Source organism: Rhyacophila brunnea, unplaced genomic scaffold (assembly GCF_057557595.1).
Source record: "Rhyacophila brunnea isolate RB1 unplaced genomic scaffold, BYU_Rbru_1.0 scaffold_13, whole genome shotgun sequence".
Lineage (NCBI taxonomy): Eukaryota > Metazoa > Arthropoda > Insecta > Trichoptera > Rhyacophilidae > Rhyacophila > Rhyacophila brunnea.
In genome coordinates this window covers 9,720,447-9,740,129 of record NW_028232785.1, presented here as the reverse complement: position 1 = coordinate 9,740,129, position 19,683 = coordinate 9,720,447, and the positions used below count along the sequence as shown (strand labels likewise).

The window sequence follows — 19,683 nt, the reverse complement described above, 5'->3', positions numbered from 1 at the left end:
GATATAGGTATAATACTGTTTAAAAATGAAACGAACAGGTGAAATTTACCCTCCATGTAACTCCATGAATGCCCATCATCACATTCGTAGATGGTTAATTTGAATGTACAAAGTAGGCGTTTATAGAAGGCAACATTAAATGCTAACATCAGGGTTGGTAGGCACTGCCGGAGATCTAATGAAAAAACCCTTTTGGTTGGATCCAAGTTGACTTCCTCTTTATCTTACTTTTTTGTATCACAAGCAACATGAGCGGATTCTTGATGTTTTTTAATTCTGTTAAAAAATGATGATCTTTATTTTTACCTTTTTGTATATTAATCATTGCAATAATTTACTATTACAAATGTCAATAGCATGTCACCGTAAAGTAGAATGAACGCTTATTATGATACGTTTTCTGTGTTTAAATATCACTCATAACCAATGACATTATTAATGGACGACGCACTCAATACAGTAGCTAGCAAGTAAATTCGCGCATTCGTTACGTCACGCAATTTTCATTATGCGATATCACGCATCGGGAATTTATAGCAATATGACCTTTATTGTAATGGCCTTAGAGCAGTGTTTCTAATGTCAATGTTAATTTGGGCGAACCCGTTCGAACCGAACCATTCGGCAGACCCAACAGGAATTTATAGCAATATCACCTTTATTGTAATGGCGTTAGAACATATTATATTATGCCATTCGGCAGAGCCGACAATAAAGTGAGTGTCATTTTCTTTTCCAGATGATTCGTCCATATTAATGTCATTGCTCATAACTGTCATAACTTTGCTTACTTTTAAACTTGATTTTACTGGAAAAAAAAATTGACGTCACAAAGAAAGAGAACATGTTCAAGTGTAAGTACATAATTTCATTGTAATAGAGTTTTGTTTGAAAAAAGTGCATCAGACTGGCATTTTTATGCTTTCTCTATAGGCACTGTCCAACCTAATTGGGTATAATAATGTCGCTGATTCAAACAGCACTGCAGTATTAATTCACGCTACAGCCAAATGGGAGTATAGGTATAAGTCACATAACACTGTTATCTTAACAGCCTACTATAAGACATGTAGAACCGCGTTTTACGTTTCGATGGCCAATGTAGTGTTTCCATCTTTAATGGAAACGGTTTTTAGCCAATGGCAACATCACAGCATACGACGCCACGCAGCGTTGCCAACCCTTCTACAAATTATAGTATTTGTACTATAATTATTGTAGCCCGCGTACTACGTACGATATAAAACAGGTGTAGTACGCCCAAAATACTATAATTTTGAATATCGTACTATATAATTCCACTTTGAAAAGATGGCAACACTGACACTGACGCCACGCGACAGTGCTATTACGCATTTTACCGTTTAATTAAGCCTAAAGGACGAATATTAGATAGAATCGGCTGTGATATTAGTTATTTCGCTGATCTGATGCAAAAGGGCAGCCTTTGACGTCTCAAGCAAGTTTATATAAAGCGTGGAACCCCGCACTAATTCAATAAAGACGCTGGTTGCGGTTTTGAGGTTAGTTTTGTTAAATCTTTATTCCTGTATGGTCATTTTGTATAAATTAGAGTTAGTTAGATGTATAACCTGTTCATTCTTGGTTGATTTAACTGTATATAGTTTGTAATCCGTTACAAGATTAGAATAAAATGAAAATAAATTGTTGGAATTCGACATGATAATATTGTGACAAGTTAAATTCAACTTTAAAGAATAAAATCAGTTCTATGTTCGCATACGTGTTCTTATGAATAATAGTAATTGATCACTAAGCCATAATATACATAATTTAATGAAACTATAACCGTATAAATATCTGTAATGGAACTGCGGGATCATTATCATGCTTTGGATGGATCACTATCAACACTTTTTATATCTTAGAACTGATTTTATTAAGCAGATTACAATTTAAACAACTTATTAGTAGGTATTCTTTAATATAGCGAATACAGTCAATGAATGCATATTTTCAGAGGTTGGATATAAACTGAATAACAAAGTTATTTTGGTTGAGCATATTACAAAAATAACATAAATATCACATGAAATTTCCAGACAACAATGGTCCGAAACCATAAGTGCTAACTAATGCGTCAACGACATTGAGCTACTTTACAAGCTGTTTGTTGGCGAATTTAAAAGCGGTCGATTCAGCTACTGCGATTGTGATGATGACACAGAACGTAGTTCGTTTTTTTACCGGGAGGTCGCTACTACGCTCTATTGCGCAGACATAGTAGGCCCATACGCCGGCGTGTAGCGTGTAAAGTTGACCGGCTTTCAATTTTTCTCGGTAGATTGTTTACAATCTGCTTGTTAGCTTGTTCGATGATGACACTGGGCGACTTTACAGGCAGATTGTAAATAGAAAAGCGGCCGATTCAGCTACTGCAATTGTGATGATGACACACAAAACTTTTCATTCGCTGAGAAGCCAACAAGTTAGCGACTATTTTGACAGAACGTAGTTCGTTTTTTACCGGGAGGTCGCTACTACGCTGTACTGCGCAGCCGTAGTAGGCTCACACGCCGGCGTGTAGCGTGTAAAGTTGACAGGCTTTCAACTTTTCTCGGTAGATTCTTTACAATCTTCTTGTTAGCTTGTTCGATGATGACACCGGGCGACTTTACAGGCAGATTGTAAATTCGCCAACAAGCAGCTCTTAAAGTAGCTCAATGTCATTGACGCTTAAAACAAATAAGACGTATAAAAAAAACAAATTACAATGCACGCTCAAGTTGCAGGGCTATAACAATCTAAAATAGTACCTAATATGAATACCTATCTCACGATATAATATAAATGTTGAATAATGCTGTGTTTAGTAGGTACCTATGTAGATTTATCATAATACTTACTTAAAAGATTATATTAAGTGACGCAATAATATGTCGAGGAAATGACAGCTACCTACGCCATTTTAGAACCTACGAAAATACCTAATACATATAAAATGAATGTCGTTTTTACGTTGAGCCTGTCTTGACAACGTCAACAGAAGTACCTAGTTTGACGTTTGATATTAAACGAGTTTTGATGGTCAGAAGTGATAAGCTTCCGACCTAGCTTCCAAACTTTTTTGATTCATGCATGCATTATTGTCAACTGCAGGATAATACCTACATATTTACCCATTCATTTCCTTGTTATGGCCGCGATAATACTTACTGTCAACAGTAAATCCATGCACGTGTAAACGGGGTATAAATTATTCATGTCAAAAGTTGAGATTGAATATCTATAGTGGGTGTTGACAAACTTTTTGGATGAAGGGCCACATTAGGATCATAAAATGAACAGTGTCCGGAAATTTGTGCATCTGCAGTTCACTGTATCACACTGGTGAAATGTTGTTTAGGAAATATATGGTCATATGTTAACGACCGTCCAACCTCTTTGGGCCGTATATAGGTAAAAACACGGTTATTGTTCGTTTACAGGAAGCCAGCGGCAAACAAATTTTGAAAATAGCCGGTATACTGGATTATTTTTTAGATTAAGTTAGGTTAAGTTGGGTTAGGTTTTCATTCTTCAATTCACAGGTTTTGCTAAAATCGGCTATGAAAATTGGCGCGGTTCCCGCCTGGCTTCCTGTAAACCGACTTGTACCAAAATCTATAATATAAAAATCAATATTTGTTTGTTTGTTCGTTCGTATTTTATGCGCTGCCATACCGTTCATCCGATTGCGATAAAACTTTGTCAACTTATTGGTTGCACTAGCGCGCAGATTATAGGCTATTTCTTATACATAAAAATGAAAGTCTGTCTGTCTGTCTGTCATATGCGTTCCTATACCATTCATCCGATTGCGATCAAATTTTGGTGAGTTGTTGTGTGCACACCTGCGAAGATTTCTGAATTAGAAAAATCGTCTTCTTCTTCTTCATTATATCTTCTTTTATTCATATTGTTCCTATATCATTCATCCGATTGCGATGAAACCTTCGTCAGTTGTTGTGGTAACACCCGCAAAGGTTTCTGAATTAGTACAAACATCTTCTTCTTCCTCTTTTTCTTCATTCTATCTTCTTTTATTCGTATGATTCCTATACCATTCGTCCGATTGCAATGAAAATTTCGTCAGCTGTTGTGCCCACACCCGCGAAGGTTTTGGAATTAGTTCAACAATTTTCTTCATCTTTTTCTTCTATTTTATCTTCTTCTATTCGTATGCGTTATGCCATTCATCCGATTGCGATGAAATTTTGATCAGTTGTTGTGCGCATGCCCGCGAAGGTTTCGGAATTAGAAAAACCATCTTCTTCTTCTTCATTATATCTACTTTTATTCGTATGGTTCCTATACCATTCATCCGATTGCGATAAAACCTTCGTTAGTTGTTGTGGTAACACTCGTAAAGGTTTCTGAATTATTAAAACCATTTTATTTTTCTTCTTCTTCTCCATTCTTTCTTCATTTATTCATATAGTTCCCATACCATTCATCCGATTGCACTTTCGTCAGTTGTTATGCCCACACCCGCAAAGGTTTCTGAATTAGTACAACCATATTTTTATTCTGTTTCTTCTTCTATTCTATATTCTATATTCTTCTATTCGCATGCGTTCCTATTCCATTCATCCGATTGCAATAAAAATTTCTTCAGTAATTGTGCCAACACCCTCGAAGGTTTCTGAATTAGTACAACCATCTTCTTCTTCTATTCGTATGCGTTCCTATACCATTCATCCGATTGCAATGAAATATTGATCAAGTATTGTGCTCACGCCCGCAAAGGTTTCTAAATTGATACAACCATCTTCTTCTTCTTATTCATTCTATCTTCATGTATTCATATAGTTTCTATACCATTCATCCGATTGCACTTTCGTCAGTTGTTATGCCCACACCCACGAAGGTTTCTGAATTAGTACAACAATATTCTTCTTCTATTCTATATTCTTCTATTCGTCTGCGTTCCTATTCCGTTCATCCGATTGCAATAAAACTTTCGTTAGTAATTGTGCCAACACCTGCGAAGGTTTCTGAATTAGTACAATCATCTTCTTCTTTTATTATATCTTCACTATTATGGCACCAAACTAGAAGACTTCAACCTTCGCACTGGATTACCCAGTTCCTCACCGGCCATGGCAACTTCGCCGCCAGACTCCACGAGTTTGGCTTGATAGTAGATGGGCCGGGTTGTACCTGCGGGCATGACCACCAAGATGTTGAACACATTCTCTGGGATTGCCCGCTTATGGAACTCGAACGAGCGGAGCTGTTTGCCAGCGTCCGTCCTCACATGGGCCCAATTGGTCATGGAGATCTGATAGCAACCGAGACCAACTTTGCGGCATTCGAGAAATTTACAGCGTCGTATGGGGAGCGGGATAGTCCCGACTCTTCTGTAGACTCATCCATTTCAATTCGTGATACCCAGTATGCGGGTACACAAAGCGCTTAACGTCAGCGGACAGCAGAGCCAGTCCAAAAAACAGTCAAAAATCTTTCTTAACTTTCTTCTTTAAGCACTACGGTGCATGGTTGCAGCATCAGTCCCGTGCGGCTCTGTTCCGGGACGGAATGTGCACTTAAAATCACTTCTTTCAGACACGTTTAAAGCGTTATGAAAAGCGGCCGTGCCTCTCCACGGCTGTTGCATATATGACGGGTGGTGGTGGGAGCTTTAACATACTTCTTCTTCTTCTTCTGTTTGTATGCGGTCATATACCATTAATCCGATTGCAATAAAACTTTGGTGAGTTGTCGTGCGCACGCCCACGAAGATTTCTGACTTTAAAATTATCTTCTTCTATTCGTATGCGTTCCTATACCATTCATCCGATTGCGATGAAACTTTTGTCAGTTGTTGTTTGCACACATGCGAAGGTTAGTAATATATAAAATACAAAGTTTGTTGTTTGTTTGTTCCATCCAATTTTGAATTTTTTACTACATATTAATACTAATAATAACGTTTGCATATTTTGGATTCGATTTTAATTTAGTGTTCTTTTGTTTGATCTTTACTCCTATTGGAATTACTTTCATATTGCCATATTGTATTAGGTACACAGATATTTTAATATTAAAAATATAATTTTATTATTATTTTTTAAATATCTTAGATAAATGTATCCACGAAGCGACCCTGTGCGAAGCCGGGTACTTCAGCTTGTATGTATTAAAAACTATCGAAATACAAGGGAAAGACAGTAGATAATAGGTACCTATGTAATTAAATTAGAATTAATACAGAACAACCCGTATTTTTATCTCTTTCCGATAAGAAAGCTCACGGCGAACTGTGCTACGGTGAAATGCAATACGTGCAATTTACTTGTGACCAAAATGAACGGCGGGCCGCAAATAAAATACTTATACATACATTATTATTTATTATCATGAAAAGGGAATTTCAACATAAAAAAATAAATTATTCTCAAAAAAGCCAACAATTTAATGAAAAGAATGAAACTGTTTTACATATTTCAACATTATTTTTAAATTTTAGGTATTCATTTTGTAAATGTTCAATTCGGCGATACTTAAAGAGTTTTTATTGATATTGATAATCGAAAATGTTTGTTCACATATTAGTATGTGGGTTGATCCCATGGCCCCCACAAGGGGGGGGGGGGCTGACAGGGCTCTAGCCTGGGGGCCCAGGCTCAAGAAGGGCCCGTCGTGACAAGTCGACCAGATAAGTGAGATAAACATCACAAATTTGCTCTAACACTAAGAAAAAGTCGCCTGCGGAGCTATTTTACTTCAAAGATATTAATAATTCAATATTTTTGGTTATACGATGCAATTTTTAACTGTGTGCAGATACTCGACAACTCCATAATTCAAATGGATGTAGGTACATATTAAGTACATGTTTCCTGTCAACAGCTGGTTAGTGTTGCCTGTAGGTAATTGCATTTTTTGGTTAATGATTGTTATACACTGAATAGCTTCAATTTTACCTCGAACACCATTTAGAAATGCTACTGCAGCGCGTCACACTGCCTTTACCCTTAACGATAGGTTGTGGGCCCGCCAAACATCCTAGCCTAGGGGCCCGCTTCAGGATGTAGGGGCCATGGTTGATCCAAATATAACTAACATGTTTCGAACAGAATCTTGAAGTTGTTTGATTTTACCCGAATAAGTTGAGAGTGTTGTTTAATTTGCAAATTTCTTCTCGATGGTGCAATTCATGGATATTCAAATTTTATTTTCAAAAAGGCGTTGTAATGTAGAAAAAAGTTAACTTTTTTCAGAAAGTGTGCTGGGCCCAACAGAATTACTTGGCAGGCCGTAGCTTTATCAGGCCTGTACGATTTAACTAGGAGATAATATTCATCATTATCATCAGGGGCGCGACAACCCGGTGTGGGTCCTGGCCTCCTCCACCTGTCCCTATCCAGTGTGGCCGCTTTCCAATTTGGTACCCCCAGAATACGGCAGTCACTGGCAGCTCCATCCAACCAGCGAATCTTTGGCCTCTCTCTTCTTCTACGTCCTATTGGATTGCTGGACATCACTCTCTTTGCCGGTTCATTGTCATTCATACGGTGCACATGACCTAGCCATCGCAGTCTCCCAATTTTGATTGATTGAACTGCGCTGCAATCTTCGTACAGCCCATAGAGCTCAGCATCATAAATTCTCCTCCAATTGGTGCCATCCCTGATAAAATTTCATTTACTGTTTACACCTGCATGGATCTGACATAAAATTCTGGTATACTTCTCGTTGAAATAAAGTCTCGACACTTTATTCAATGGCAACATTGGAATAAATATATGCGGTGTCTACATATGATATTGTAATTTATTCGGACACTTATTTTGTATACTTCTCAAAAACGTTATGTCAGTTGTCAATATGGAATGTTAAAAAAGAAAGCAGCGAGTGTTATTATTTTAAGTCTTTTGGCAACAAAAAGGAGGAAAAAATGGTCTAGATGGGTGCGGGAATGGATTCAGCGACGAGAAGAACTAGGTGCCTTCCGTTTAATGTCAGAGTTTAAAATCGAAGATCCAACTCAATTTGTGAACTTTAGTTTGCAAGATTGGACCTTTTGCCAAAAAACAAGACACACAATTCAGAAATGCGTAGAAAAACGATTAACAGTAACATTGCGATATCTAGCACTTGATCGTCATTGCATATTCAATATAATATTATCGTACCTAATACGAGTGCAGGTGTGGGCCAAAATGAATTAGGTAATACCATTTGAAGCGCATTTTTTCTTCACAGAGTGCATCAGAATTAATCGTATGTGCCGAGAACAAGCGATATTTTATTTTCGAACAAAATCCATAGAACACGGCACATCCGATTTATTTCTCATTGTCTATGATTTTTGACAGATCGCTACAAAAAATTTTCTTTCTTAACTTTCTTCTTTAAGCACTACGGTGCATGGTTGCAGCATCAGTCCCGTGCGGCTCCGTCTCGGGACAGAATGAGCACTTAAAATCACTTCTTTCAGACACGTTTAAAGCGTCATAGAAAGCGGCCGTGCATATCCACGGTTGTGCATATATGACGGGTGGTGGTGGGCACTTTAAAAAAAAGTACATTTATTAACGTAAACGTTGGGCATACATTCATGGTGTACCTATGATTATTGATTGTCCGTTGTTTTAGAAATATACATATGCAATTCACTAGGTACCTGTCAAACTACGAATATTGTGTCAGGTACTTGACATAAAAGTAGACGGTGGTCCAACTTCGGTGATATATCGCTCCAAGTTCGAACTTGTCGAATACGCGATGTTTACATTTGCGTATATAAGTTGATTGAATAAGTGGTAGGTGAGAGTCGACACACGCAAAATAAGTGGCAGATACAAATATACTTACTGTTTACACATAAGTGAATATGGTGTCATACATAAATATGACGATATTAGTGTCAAATGTAAACGTACCATTAGAAATTAAAATCTAAGAAATTTTTCTAAAGAGGGTGGGTGCTGGAGAATTTGAAATCATTTTTTTGCCGTGTTATTATTTGTATAATCTATTGGCTTTCAATTTCAATGTTTTTGGGGGGGAGCAAGGCCCCTTGCCCCCCCCCCTGGGTGCGCCACTGATCTAAGGAGATAACATTACTTACTTGGTATTTAATGATTGAGTTTTTTTTTTTCAGAAGAATACGGTCTACATCACTGACTTCATCATTGGATCTTTTCTCTCTCCGGACGACTGGCTTGGAGTGCTTTTATTCAGACTACAAACCAGTAAAACAGGTACGTTCAACTGTATTTATTTTATGAGGTACTAGGCTTGACAAAATCAGACACCTTCCTTCTTCTTCTTCACCCGTCTCCGCTTCTTACATAGATATTCACAGAATATTGTCAAAACATGACGTTTGTGTATTTGTATTCCTAATGTTCTTGCCTTTCGGCATCTTCAGGCACTATGATAAACTCACCAATGATAAATACACGTTGACAGTCAGTGTCTTTTGACCTCTACGATTGGACCTATTGCCAGATGGGAGTTTCTTATCCTAGATGATGCCACCAGATGGTTTCCTTGAACAGAGTACACCTAACTTTTTCATTAGTTGAATATTTAGTTAACATTACAAGTATTTTTTCTGTTCTGCATGTAAATTATTTTAGGTAAGTACTTACATATTAAATAATGCTGTACCTACATTTCTTTAGGATGGTTAAAAAAGTTATGAAAATAAAACAAGATTTACTATTATTCTAATAATTATTGGTCACCCTATTTTCAAACAAAAAGACAGAGAAAAAAGGTCCGAGTTTATTAGTTTATTGCAGTAATATTAATAACGTTCGGTAGACAAGTATGTTTATTGAATTATTTTTAAAACAAATGCCATGCTTGTCCATTGGAGTAATTCTTCTTCTTATTGTGCCATCCCCTAGCGGAGGTCGGTCACCATCAAGGTGATCTTAGATTTGTTGTCTGCTACCCGGAACAGTTCAGTGGAGCTGCACTTGTACCAATCATGGAGGTTCTTAAGCCACGAAATGCGGCTCTGTTCTCTGCTACGCTTACCATTGATCTTTCCTTGAATGACTAGTTGGGCAATGCTGTACTTTTGTCTTCTCATAATGTGGCAAATAATGCAATATACATACTTGGAACCAATGTCAATGAGCCACCTCAATGCATCTTTTTTAGGGCTGCTAATAACAATGCCATAACAAATGTGTAACTCAGAGCGGAATGCAGAAACATTTGTCATGACTAAAATTTCCTTAGCAGAAAACACTATGCAGAAACATTGTCCTTAGTTAAGATCATTTCTATTTAAAATAATACCATATTTAAAAATTCTCTTTCCTATAGTTTAGGTAAATTATTTTATAATTGTTAAACTAAGACAAAAATATTACAACTGCATTTTATAAATGTAATAAATATAAATACATAATAATATTTAATTATATTACTCTTATGTTTCCGTTATAAGTCGATATACGTGATTCCACAGGCACCGCAAGATATTTTTTTAACATGGTAACACTAGCGTCAAGTGTCATTCTTCACCTGACATTTTGTATTTCTGCGGGCTGGCGTATAAAAGTAAAATAATATTCTGCAAGTACATGCCAAACGAATTGACACTATCAATATCCATATTGAGATACATTGTTAAATGAATTTGAGTGTACGGACTGTTTTATAGACATGCGAATTTATTTTGACAGCAGCTGTCAGTGGTAAATGGTAATACAGAAGGGGGCGTGTTCATAAAAAAGTAGTCTATGGTTAAGCATTCCTTAACTCTACACTCAGGATTGTCTATAATCAAGTAATGCTTTTCGGCGACTTATTCTTGGATCGAAATCTTAGATTGTGCATTCTGCTCTCAGACCATCTGCTGACCAAAGTAAATTCTCCGTGATGCCCTGCATTTTTTTTTTATCGCGTAACTATTTTTCACAAGTTGTCAGCTATTTATTGTTGGCCTGCTTCATTCAGTTGTATGAGAAAGCCGATTACTTGCCTCTCTTTTTATTTAATACCTCTATGATCGCTACAGATATAGATTAATTTAATTTCCCTTACAGTTCAATATAAAAATATATCTTCCAGCTAATGTCTAACTTAATTCGTCTTGCATGTTACTTTTAGGTTGTTCCAACGAAGGAATTGGCGAACGTTACAAGTCTTTAGTCATCTTGGAAGCTAACAGAACGACAACAGAAAGGAAGGACATCTTGATGAACAAAATATTAATAGTGTAGCTCCAGTTATATATTGACTAATAAATAAATATAGATGTTCTCAAGATAAATCCTAAAAAACCTAAAAAACAATGCCGAAGACAACGGACACCGCTGTAAGTCTATTTCAATGTGATGTATGTAATTACTCAAGTAATGTACCTGGTCGCATGAAAAGACATAACATGATTCATTCTCGTGAAAAGCCATTAAAATGTTTTGAATGCGATTACTCATGCATATCATTCAGTCAAATGAAATTACACAACATGAAACATTCTGGTGATAGGCCTTTTAAATGTGATTTGTGTAATCACTCAAGCCTTACAGCTGCTCACTTGAAAATACACAAAATGACTCACACTGGTGAGAAGCCAATTAAATGTGATGAATGTAATTACTCATGCATAGCAACCACTCAGTTGAAATTACACAAAATGAAACATTCTGGCGATAAGCCATTTAAATGTGATTTATGTAATTACTCAAGCTCGAGATCTGCTCACCTGAAAATACACAAAATGACTCACACTGGTGAAAAGCCATTTAAATGTGATGAATGTAATTATTCGTGCATAGCAACCACTCAGTTGAAATTACACAAAATGAATCATTCTGGTGATAGACCGTATAAATGTGATTTATGTAATTACTCGTGTAAAAATTCTTTTAACTTGAATAGTCATAAAATGACTCATTTTGGCGAAAAGCCGTTTAAATGTAATGAATGTAATTACTCATGCGTAACATACACTCAAATGAATTTACACAAGATGGATCATTATGGTGACAAACCATTCAAATGTGATCATTGTAATTTCTCTTGTGAAAAGTCTTCTATCTTAAATCATCACAAAATTACTCATTCAGGAGAAAAGCCATTTAAATGTGATGAATGTAATTACTCGTGTAGAAAGCCTTCCGTCTTAAATCATCACAAAATGACTCATTCAGGTGAAAAGCCAATTAAATGTGATGAATGTAATTACTCATGCATAACAACATGTCAGTTGAAATTACACAAAATGGATCATTCTGACGATAAACCATTCAAATGTGATTTATGTAGTTACTCGTGTAAAAAGTCAACTTTCTTGAATAGTCACAAACTGACTCATTCGGGTGAAAAGCCGTTTAAATGTGATGAGTGTAATTACTCAAGCATAACAAACACTCAGATGAAATATCACAAATTAAATCATTCTGGCGATGCACCATTCAAATGTGATTACTGTAATTACTCGTGTCAAAAGTTTTATATCTTAAATCATCACAAAATGACTCATTCAAGTGAAAAGCCATTTGAATGTGAAGAATCTAATAACTCATGTATATCATCTTCTGACCTGAAAATACATAAAACAACTCATTCTGGTGAAAAGCGATTTCATTGCTCTGTTTGTGATTTCTCATGTACGTTTGCCCAAATGGAATCACACAAAATGACCCATTCTAGTGAAACGCCTATTAGAAGTGGTGTGTATGAGTTGTCTAGTTTAACACCTGCTCATATGAAATTACTTAATATTACACGGTCTGGTGAAATACCATTTGAATGCCATGAAAATGACAAAGTAAAACACTCTGCTAATAAACTGTTTAAGTTTGATATGGTTAATTACTCATGTATAACAATTGCTAACAAACCATTCAAATGTAATCTTTGTAATTTTTCATGTATTACATTTGCACACATGAAAACACACAAAATGACTCATTCCAGTGACAAGCCAATCAAAAGTGGTGTATATGAGTTGTCATGTTTGACATCTGCTCACAAGAAATTACTCAAAATTGCTCATTATCGTAAAAATATAATATATACATGTGATGAATCTAATTACTCAAGTACATCATCTTCCGACACAAATTTAGACAAAATAAAACATTCAGGCGATGAGCCATTTAACTGTGATATCGTAAAGTACTCCACATCTCCTAACAAGCCATTTTCATGTATTGTATGTAATTTCTCGTGTAGTCTATCTCATGAAATGAAAAGACACAAAATGACTCATGCTGGCGAAAAATCGTTCAAATGTGATGTGTGCAAATTCTCATGTAATAAATATATTAACATGGAATTACACAAAATGAAACATACTGGTGAACAACGATTCAAATGTGAATATTGTAATTACTCAAGTAAGAATTCTTTTGACATGTATAGACACAACATAATTCATACTGGCGAAAAGCCATTTAAATGTGATTTATGTAATTACTCATGTTTAACTCTTGGTAAAATGAAATCACACAAAATAACTCATACTGGTGAAAAGCCATTGAAATGTGATAAATGTAATTATTCATCTATAACATTTGCACACATGAAAAGACACAAACTGACTCATTCTAACGAAAAGCCTCTTAAATGTGACTTCTGTAATTTTTCATGTATAACGTCTGATCATATGAAATTACACAAAATGTTTCATGCTGGTGATAAGCCATATAAATGTGATTTGTGTATTTACTCATGCTTAACATCTGTTAAATTGAAATTACACAAAATGTCTTATTCTGGTGAAAGGCCGCTTAAATGTGATGTATGTAATTTTTCGTGTATATATTCCTCTAATATGAAACGGCACAAAAAGATTCACACCGGTGAAAAGCCATTTAAATGTGGTGAGTGTAAATATTCATGTATAACATCTTATGACATGAAATCACACACGAAGAGGAAACATTCTGTTTAAAAGCCATATAGTTGATCACGGTGATTGTAGGCAGGCTAGTCATGTCCTTCAAATGTCAATGCACAAAATAATTTTTAAATATATTTATTGTATGTAGGTACAATTTGGTCACAACAAATCACAGAGAATTACTGCTTATGGTCAAAATCTGTTTGAAATTCGATGCCTTAGTTAATTTCGGGAAATAACTCAATATTTGTAAAAAAACAAATTTCTATATAATTCAACAATAAAAATCAAAAATATCTTCAATGGGTTATAAAATGGAATAAGGCTTTCTAGGATTTATCATTAAGTCAGTAATGATAAACAGCAATGTCTGATTTTTTTAACTGTAAATTTCATGGTTCATTTAAATTAAATAAAAAATATACTCATTTACCGCAGAAATCAATAGAATATTTTGAGTTGTTTCTCTGTGTAACTCAGTGGCGAAGGGTGGAGGTAGGCTGTTGAGATCCGCCATAAATTGTGCACATTAACCTTTTTCAGTCAAATGTATTTGTTTTTATTGAAATAAGACTACAATTTACAGATGGTATTGGTTGTGTTTTAAAAATCAATTGAACCCTGCCTCAACCAAACCATAATAGTATTGGTATATTTTAGGCGATATGACAAAATTGTGCACATTTTTTCATTCTTACTTATTTGTTTTCGTTAGATTATGAATACGTATTACACATATTGTTGGTTCATTTTTTTAATTCATCAAGGTATGCCTAAACCAAACTATAATAGATAAAAAATATTATATCTATAAAATATCAAAATTTATGTATGATTTAATTGCATAATTTTAGATATTTTATAGATATACGTGTATTTTTTGACTGTTTATTATGGCTTGGTTTTCGCAGGGTTTAATTGAATTTAAAAAACTAATCAACACCATCTTTAAAATGTAGTCTTATTTCACTGAAAACAAGTTTGTGTGACTGACAAAGCTTAGTGTGCAATATTTATTGTGGATCTTAACAGCCTACCTCCACCCTTCGCCTATGGGTAACTAATATATCGATTGTTTCTTATTTTCTTTATTTTAATAGGAATCAATTGAGCCATATATCTCAACCTAAATATAATCGCCTGATTGAATATCTGGAACATAGCCAGTGTTTGTAAGGTCAGATAAGAATGCCTCTGGGAATATACAATGTAATATATCTTTCACGATATAAAATTGTTTTTGAACAGTATCTACACCACATTAAAAACACAAATAACAAAAATATTTTCCCGGAAGATTAGTATGGAGTAGTTCATTCTCATGAACAGATGTAGCTTGTAAATTTGATTTCTGCAACTTTTTAGAGTAGACTTATTTCAGTTGACGTTTTTTTTTCGCTTGCAGTACTAGCGATATATATATATATATATAAGTACATATAAGAGTTTTGCATCTCTATTTTATATTCTGGAAATAATGTGGTGTGAGCTAATACTTACACTATAGGCTACATATAATTTGAATCTAAAAATAACCTTAGGCGGCATTCTAGTAGTCTACTTAAGACCCGATACATCACAAGATTAACTTGGATGAATGTGGAGAACAGTTCTACACATTGATATACTACTAGAAGTACTAGATGAGGAGTTCCCACACAAGTGTCATTTTAAAAATGTACCGCAAAAGAAGATATTACGAATATCGTCTTATAATATTTCCTTGTAGGTATAATGCGTTAAGAGCGTTAACATGGATTCCCGAATTTCACCCGTATTGCCCTGGCTGTAAAGCTGCAACCCAAAGCTTGCAAGCTACCAAAAATTCATTTCTGAGCGAACAGAGCAAGTCGTCATGCGCTGACTATTAGTTAGAGTAAGATGCAAGCTAGATCGGGCTTACTCATAATTATTTCCAGGTCGTTTTCGAGACAAATATTAAGTGAGCTTATATCGAGTTAAGTCCGCTGATATTAAAACAGTAAGTTTTAACACTGGCCGAGTCGCTGAAAATCGGACGTCATTTTAAGAAGCTTATGATTCATCAAGTAGTATATCAATAGTTCTACCTATCTAATTTCAATTTTAATGACGCCCTAAACATTTTTACATACATAGGGCGCCTTTTGCCGTAAAAGTTTGAATACCACAGTTTTAATTATTATTTTTATGTTAACTATTGTTTTTGAAAAACACTTTATTTACATAGCATAGATGCCTTTTATACATAATTTGTTATTAGCATAAGTAAAGATTAAAAATGAAAACACATAGGTTCTCATTAAAAAGGGTTTTGTGGGTGTATTAACAAAACAAATTTTCATCTCTAAATCAACTATTTATGGAAATAATGTAAAAATTAAAATTAAATCTATTTTTAGACTTATTATTATTTAAGGAAGATGGGATTTTAAAAACTTAAAGTAATATACAATGTATAAATAAACCTTACAATATTACAAGTTCAACAAGATCATCTTGGCTACGTGTTCAAACTGTGAACTAACAAGCTCCTCCCATATTTAACCGCACTTCGATTTCGAGCGCCTTCCGGTTAGCGACGAGTTGTCCACGTGTTAAAACTGTGAACTACTAAGACTCCTCCTATTTAGTGGACGACAGCGACTTCCGGCTTGTGCCTAAATCTTCTTGTTGGACGGTAGTCATATTAACATTCCCGTCACTTTACTCTCACCTTTGTTTGCCCGTCCATAATCGAAATTTGTTACACAATTAATACATATATTTAAAATGCTATTATTTTAAAAATCGATAGCATTCATTATACAGTAAATATATGTAATTGGTTGTTCGTATATCATGAACAAAATACATAGATCTATAAGTATATGTAACAATTACATTACTCAATTATGAGAGAGATTTTATTAAATTAAGATGACAAGATAGTTTTAGAAGGTGACAAGATAGTTTTATGACTTATAGGCTGTAAGAATGTATATATTATAAATATTCGTATGATTAAAATTAAGTTTTGATGTATTTTTGATTATAATTATAGTTAAATAAATTGACTTCTCCATTTGATCAAATTGTTCAGGAAGGAGAAAAAACATAATACTTAATGAATTTAGCAATTTCAAAAATACTTTTGGATTTTTTTTAAAATTAAGCTGCACTATGAATTTATGACCACGGTAGACGCGTGGCTTAAGCGTTGGACTATCACGCCGTGGGTTTCAGGTTCGAATCCTGGGTCTGGCAAGTACACATATTGTTTTTCAATTTGTTTGTGAGTCAGGGTATGGACCTAATAGGTTAAGCAAGTGGCTGACATTAATTTCTCGTAAAAAACTAAAATCTGTTAATACAAACCTCTACTCTGTGGAGGCCCATATGATCCTATTAGGATCGGAAATCGGTCGGAAAAAAAATGAATTTATACACTATTTTAGTTTCTCTTATATTATAAATAAAATTGTTCCATTTACGATATTGGAAATTTGGCACTTGCATTTGGTTGTTTTGCTTGAAGAACGATAACGCATTTATTTATAGGCGTTTTAAATTTTGTTTGCAAATTAAGCAGTCGAAATGTCAAATAATGATGATGAGACCTTATTAGTATAAATTCTAATGGATTCAAGCTCTGTACTATTCCATTTAAGTCGTTTCTTTGCGACTCGGTTTTCGCCTTTCGGCATCTTCAGGCGCCGTGTACACACCAAAGGTAAACACACACTGACAACGAACACTCTTTACTCTAGCTTATATATTAAATCAATACAATAAAGTAGGTAAAAACTCCATTACCTACCTATCAAGTCAGAGGTCACAAAAAATACAATAAACAAATTAGGAATAGTTGAAGTATCAGTAAAAAACCTAATTAGTAAAAACCCTATCTTATTAATAACAATAATTCATTATTCGCCTTTCGACATCTTCGGATAATTTGCCTGTCTGTATAATATTATATTTACAGCCTGAAGATGCGAAAAGTCAAAACTGTTTCGCTGAAACAAATCTTTATGGACGTGTGTAAATTAGAAGAAATAGTTTTTATAATGTAGTAATACATGTTTTAAATTTTAGTTTCATTATTTGTTGTAAGTAGATATATAAATATTGTAATTTTAATTGCGTGTGCTTTGCTTTATAAGTGGAAACAAATAAGTACCTATATAATCTAAAAAAATATTCATTCATAGTTTTTTTAAACAATACCTTGAGTACTTTTACATTTTCTTATAAAATAATATAGTAAATAGGAATTATAATGAACTTTATAATGTGTGCATAATACTTATTAAATAAAATAAAAAATTCACCCAAATAACTTTTATTTATTTTATATAGTAATACCTTTTTGAACTCACGTGTGTGTTGTGCAGTCCTTCATTCGGGTAATTTTATGTTTAGAGAGACATTTTAACGGGCAAAAAATGAATAACATTTTTATTTGTTAGCCCTGCCTGTGCAGGATGGATTTTATTGCAATTACACAAGCATTGATTTTACGGGTATATTACGGGAAGATTAGATAATTAATTTAAATACTTAGTACAATGAGAAAAAATGCACCAAATTATGGCATGTATAATTAGACAATTTTTTATTTTGAAAACAAGTAAATTTTATTTTATTTAAAATACCTATATAATGAACATTACAAATTGAAAATTCAAAGCGTTCAAAATATCCGTTATAGTGCTACTTCTATATTATCTTCTACGTCACCGCGGTTGTTTCGGAAACTAAAACCCTCACTTGCATTTAATTTCTCGCTACTACATTCCCCGCGCCCATAATTCAGAGTGTGTTCGATATCGCGTGGAGTTACATTACATTAAAATGCCTGAACAGTTGAAAAGTGAAGTTTTTTATGCAGCTTCATTATTTTCAGCCAATTTGGACTAAACATGATTTATGATAAAATAATGTTTTTGAAACGATCTAACCAAGTTTAGTGTCAGTCGAAATCCATAATCTTCTACATACATTTATAATTCTGATCATCATTCATATGCTATTTAATTCAATTAGACTTTGTACATAATTATTATTAAAAAATTATTAATATGAAAAGCAAATTACTTAGGTGTGATATATCTTAATGCACTTCTTCTGTGTGTTCGCGTATTATACGAGTAAAGGGAAGGTTTAATAATAAGCGAACCAACGCAGTTTTTCAGATACATTTAAATATTCGATAACGAGTTCTGAGTTGAATATGACTGACCAATGTGTTAAAAAATAATGTTTACTTTCAATTCAAAGGTGAATAAATTATTTTATATCCAAGAACACCTGATGCAGTTTCAAAGCATTCGTGAGGTACTTTTGCCTTTATGAGTTTCGGAAACCATCATACTTCCAATATCTCATAAGTAATTAGGTGCTTATCAGTATGAATATCAATAATTCTTTTCTATGGTATGGAAGTATGGACGCTAAACCAAGAGATGTCGCGGAGATTTGAAGTTTTCGAGATGTGGCTGTATAGACGCATCCTCAAAATTCCTTGGACTGACCGGGTGATAAATGTTGAAGTTCTCAATCGAATGGGGAAGGACCGAGAAGTTCTATGTAGTATCAAAACCAGGAAACTACAATACCTCGGCCACATTATGAGAGGACAAAAATACAGCATTCCCCAACTTGTCATTCAAGGAAAGATCAATGGGAAGCGTAGCAGAGGACGGCACCGCATTTCGTGGCTTAAGAACCTCCGTGATTGGTACGAGCGCAGCTCCACCGAACTGTTCCGGGTAGCAGACGACAAAGATAAGACCGCCTTGATGGTGGCTGACCTCCCCTAGGGGATGGCACAATAAGAAGAAGATTAATATCGAAAATATTTATACTTGCTATATCGAAAAATAAATAAAAATATT

At 34.5% G+C, this 19,683-nt stretch overlaps 1 protein-coding gene across 2 annotated transcripts in view; it reads right to left on the bottom strand.

Annotated features, from left to right (window-relative positions):
* Positions 1-19,683, bottom strand: part of LOC147076407 (uncharacterized) — a 493,316-nt gene that overhangs the window by 158,909 nt on the left and 314,724 nt on the right. The window lies entirely within an intron of this gene.